The 5240-nt window shown below is 38.6% G+C and overlaps 1 non-coding gene across 1 annotated transcript; it reads right to left on the bottom strand.

Annotated features, from left to right (window-relative positions):
• Positions 1 to 4504: 4504 nt before the first annotated feature.
• LOC127088362 (small nucleolar RNA R71) lies at positions 4505 to 4611 on the bottom strand. Its single transcript, XR_007790200.1, has one exon. It is a non-coding gene; the product is annotated as a small nucleolar RNA R71 (small nucleolar RNA).
• Positions 4612 to 5240: the final 629 nt, after the last annotated feature.

The following is a 5240-nucleotide window of genomic DNA, read 5'->3' on the forward strand; positions in this document are numbered from 1 at the left end:
AATATTTTAACATCCCCGCTTAAACTTTATTTATGACTCCAAGCATACTCCTTAGCTTCACGTAAGTTTCCAACTTAAGTGGCTTGGTGAAAATGTCGGCAGCTTGATCTGGAGACATCACATACTTCAGTTTCACATCATTCTTCTCGATGCATTCTCTTATGAAGTGGTAATGGGTGTTGATGTGCTTATTTATTTCATGAAAGAAATGATTATTTTCCAAAGCACATGTTGATTTATTGTCAACACATATTTCCATATGATCTTGTAGTGGAATTTTTAACTCTTTCAACAAGTTCCTTAGCCAAATTTCATGACAAATACATGATGTGGCAGCGACATACTCAGCTTCAAATGTCGACAGTGTGAGGATAGGTTGCTTTTTTGACATCAAAATGAAAGCGATATCTCCCGTAAAGAATACAAAACCAGTAGTTCTCTTTCTATCATCCAAGTCTCAACTCCAATCGTTATCATTATAACCAATAATCTCATAATTGTTAGAAGAGTAATAGTGCAAGCCAAAATTTGTTGTACCTTTGATGTATCGAAGGATTCTCTTTGCCTCCTTGAAGTGAGTTGTTGTTAGAGCTTCCAAGTAGCGACTTACGACTTCTACAACATAGAGAATATTCGGCCTTGTACTTGTCAAGTAACATGGACCTCCATCCAAACTTTTGTAAAGAGTTGGATCCATAATCTCTCCATTTTCATGCTTGCTCAACTTGCTGCCACATTCCACCGGGGTGCCAACTGGATTGGCATCATACATGTTGAACTTCTTAAGGACTTCTTTGGCATAGCCTTCTTTGGGTGATGAAAATTCCTTTGTCTTCTAGCTTTACTTTGGTGTCGAGATAATATGCCATGAGTCTCATATCCATCATCTCAAATTCATTTGACATGTCTTTCTTGAACTCTTCCAACATGCTTGGGTTGTTCCCTGTGAAGATTAAGTCATCTACATACAAGCACACAATCAAAATATCTCCACTTTATGCTTTAATATAGAGTGCATGCTCATATGGACACTTGATGAAGTTCTTGTCTTGAAAGTACTTATCAACTCGAACATTCCAAGATCGTGGTGCTTGCTTGATATAAACTCTTTTTAATTTATAGCCATGTGGTCTTTTTAATTTATAGCCATGTGGTCGCTCGATATAAACTCTTCTTCCATAAAACCATTCAAGAAGGCCGAATTCACATCCATTTAATAGTTCTTCCAATCATTTTGGGCTGCCAAAGAAATTATCAGTCTAATAGTTTCAAGACGAGCAACGGGAGAAAATACCTCATCATAGTTAATTCATTGTCTTTGATTATAACTTTTGCCACCAATCTTGTTTTGTATCTCTCCAGGTATCCTTTTGCATTCTTCTTCGCCTTGTACACCCATCTTACTCTGATTTCTTTGTGTCCTTGTGGAAGTCTAGTAAGTTCCCGAATATCATTCTTCGTGATTTATTTGATTTCTTCGTCCATGGCGTCTCTCCACTTTACGTTTCAACCGCTTCTTGATAGCTTAGAGGCTCACAATAACCAAAAATACAAAAAAGGATAATGTCATTTTGGTTTTTGGTTACCTCATAAATCTTTTCAATGCTCCTTAGTCGTGGTGTCCTCTCAGTTGGGCTTGTTTCATCAAACCTTGGTGCCGGTGAGGCAGGTGGTGTATATGTTTGTCTATCATTGTTTGTTTTATTTCATCTTCTTCTTCAAAGTAAGGAAGAAAATCGTACATGTCTTCTTGAACACTCAAATCCCAACAATCTTCTTCTTCGAACTCCATGTTGTAGCTTATGATGATCTTTCCACTATTTGGACTATCGAGCTTGTACCCTTTGGAGCTTGAGTCGTAACCACAAACACATACTTCTCATTTTTATCATCGAGCTTTGTTCTCTTTTTATCTGGAACATGGGTATAGGAAATGCTTCCAAACAATTTGAGGTGAGAGATCTCGGGCTTCCTTCCACTCCATGTTTCTTGTGGTATCTTCTCATGCATGCTTCTTGTTGGGGAACAAGTTTTCAGGTAAATTGCACATGCCACTGCTTTGACCCAAACCTCCTTCAGCATCTTCTTGCTTTTAAGCATGCTCTGCACCATGTTAAGTATGGTATGGTTCTTTCTCTCCTCTACTCCATTTTGTTGCGGAGATCTTGGCACCGTTAGTGGGCGGCGAATTCCATGGTCTTCACAATATTTGTGGAACTCAATTGAAGTAAACTCTCCTCCTTAGTCACATATCATGGCCTTAATGGAAAGACCACTTTATTTCTCCACAAGGGCTTTTGATGACACTAGATTTCACCGTATTTTCGACTCCGATTTCGCATGCATTTTAGTGGTTTTATTGTTATTTTGTTATGTTATTACTATATTTCTCTTTGTTTTCATGTTTTCAGTCTAATCAGAGCCCCGATCGAGAAAAGGAGTGAAAATGAGCTAAAAAGACTAAAATTCAGCATTTTGCACTTGTGGCTGGCGCCATGGGTCCAGCCATGACGTGTCACAGCTCAACTTTCCTCAACTGCCACGTCTCCCACTACCTCCACTTGGGCGCCACAATTTGCCCTTATGCCGGGCGCCATGGGGTTGTGGCGGGCGCCACAAGAAGAAAACTTTTCCCTCCCAATTTCAAACGGAAGGGCATCCTTGTCATTTCCATTATTTTCCTTGCCTATAAATACAGACTCGTTTTCATTTGTTTAATCATCCAAACTTAGAGAAAACTTAGTTTCACTTAGGCATATATTCAGTATTTTAAAAGTGGTAATCACTTCACATTGGGGTGTTGCCACAATTGTGTAATCAAGCTTGTGATCGAGTCTGTATTCGAGTTTGAAGCACTTTGGAAGGAAGTTAATCCTGCTGCCATTTTCATTTCCGTTTCGCATTTTATTCAACCCTCCGATTGGAGCAGGTTTTTATTGCTTTACCTTTATCTACTTTATTTTCCCGCGCTGTCTTTACTTTATTTACTTTCCCGCACTGTCTTCACTTTATTTATTTCTCGAATTGTCTTTACTTTTATTTATCTCTCGCACTCACACTACTTTTATTTATTTCCCGCACTCGCACTACTTTTATTTATTTCTCGCACTCGCACTACTTTCATTTTTTTCTCGCACTCGCACTACTTTTATTTAAATTAAAATGCACCTTTACTTTACCATGTCTAACTAAATCTATAAAGGTTAGAATGTAAGGGTCGTAATTGAACCGATAATCCGTACAATTGTTCGTAGAAACACTTAAGGGCTATTTTAACTTTCAACTTAAGTTTTCCCGCACTTAATTTCTGTTGGGTAAGATCGAAAGCCGTCCAACGTCTTTTTAAACTTAGTTGTTTTTAACTATTTCAAATACAACGAAAGCGCTTTGTTTAGTTCATTAAGAGTTTTTAACTTAAGAAGAAAAGTGATTTTAAAACTATTTTCGGACGCGTTTATAAGTTTAGAGTCTGGTTCATGAGAACCTCTTTTGGTTAAGAAATCCAGGTTAAAATACTTTTCAACTTAGTCAAGATACTATATTTCTTTAAAAATAGGTTTACTACTCTAACGCAATGCGCACATTTTTATAAGTGACAATAAGAAGGTTTGATTAGGGAGTACAACTCGGTTCTGAATACGCGAAAGCGACAGTTCCCGTTAAATTGGTTCTTTTCAAAGTAGGAAACACTGCCCATAAGTAATTCTATTAGCAAGTACTTGGATTATTAATTGATTATGTGAATTACATTCGAGTCTGTCTTTATTAATGGAACTTTATTAAATACTTTACTTTTCATTGCACACTCTTGAAAACCCCTATTTCGTTCACCTTAGATAAACACCATAACAATAGATAATGATAGATTGACACTTGGTCTCTGTGGATTCGACAATCTTTTATATTACTCTGACGCGTTCGTATACTTGCGAAAAGCACGCATCAAGTTTTTGGCGCCGTTATCGGGGACCAATTTCGTCAGTTGTTATATCGTTTAGACTTAGGTTATTACCCGCCGGTCAATGCGAAGAACTCGCATCACCGGAAGCTTAGTATACCCTCTGGCGGAACCTGAACGTTACGCTCGCGTATGTTTATTTTTCCATAGAATTAGGAGAGCTATGGCCGAAGATCAAAACCAAAGACCTCTTAAGGATTTCGCCCAACCATCCAATGAAGAACCTAGTTCTAGTATAGTAAACCCAACCATCCCAGCTAATAATTTCAAACTTAAACCCTCCTTGTTGCAACTAGTGCAACAGAGACAATTCGCAGGTCTCGCTACTGAGAACCCAAACCAACATTTAAAAATCTTTCTCCAATTAGCAGACACTTTTAAAACCAATGGAGCTTCTCCTAAGGCAATCCGTTTAAGATTATTCCCTTTTCCCTCAGAGATAAAGCCCTATCATGGTTAGATTCCCTTCCACCCAATTCCATTACGACTTGGGATAACCTTAGAAGAGTATTCCTTGCTAGATACTTTCCCCCAAGTAAGACTGTCGTTCTTCGAAACCATATAACTAGATTTACCCAGAACCAAGGGGAATCGTTGTTCGAAGCTTGGGAGAGATATAAAGATCTATTAAGAGCCTGCCCACATCATGGTTTAGAAAATTGGTTAATCTTTCAGACCTTCTATAATGGACTTCACTATAACACTAAGATGACCATCGACGCTGCCGCAGGCGGTGCGCTGATGAACAAACCTTACCCTGAAGCTAGTGCCCTCATTGAAGATATGGCTCAAAACCATCAATCATGGGGAGTCGAACGAGCGACAATTGAGAAGAAGGAAGCCTAAGGAGAAGTACATGAACTAAGCTCTATAGACATGATGCAAGCCAAAATGGACGCATTAGCCCTCAAGGTCGAGCATATGTGCATAAACCCGAATATTGCAGCTGCAGTTTCGTCGGATTGTGAGATATGTGGAACCAAAGGACACCAATCTGCAGAATGTAGTCTATTAAACGAAACCCACTCTGAGCAAGTGAACTACACCAAAGGGAGCCCATTTTCAAATACCTATAACCCTGGATGGAGGAATCATCCAAACTTCTCCTATAAGAACAATAACCCTATCCAAAATAATGCACCTCCGAGACAAACAGGTTATCAAGCCCCAAGACCAAATCAACCTATGCAACTTGTACCACCAAAGTCGAGCCTTGAGAAAATTATAGAAAATTTTATCACTGCTCAAACCCAATAAAATAAAGAGTTCATGAACCAAAACA

The sequence above is a fragment of the Lathyrus oleraceus genome, chromosome 5 (assembly GCF_024323335.1).
Source record: "Lathyrus oleraceus cultivar Zhongwan6 chromosome 5, CAAS_Psat_ZW6_1.0, whole genome shotgun sequence".
NCBI lineage: Eukaryota > Viridiplantae > Streptophyta > Magnoliopsida > Fabales > Fabaceae > Lathyrus > Lathyrus oleraceus.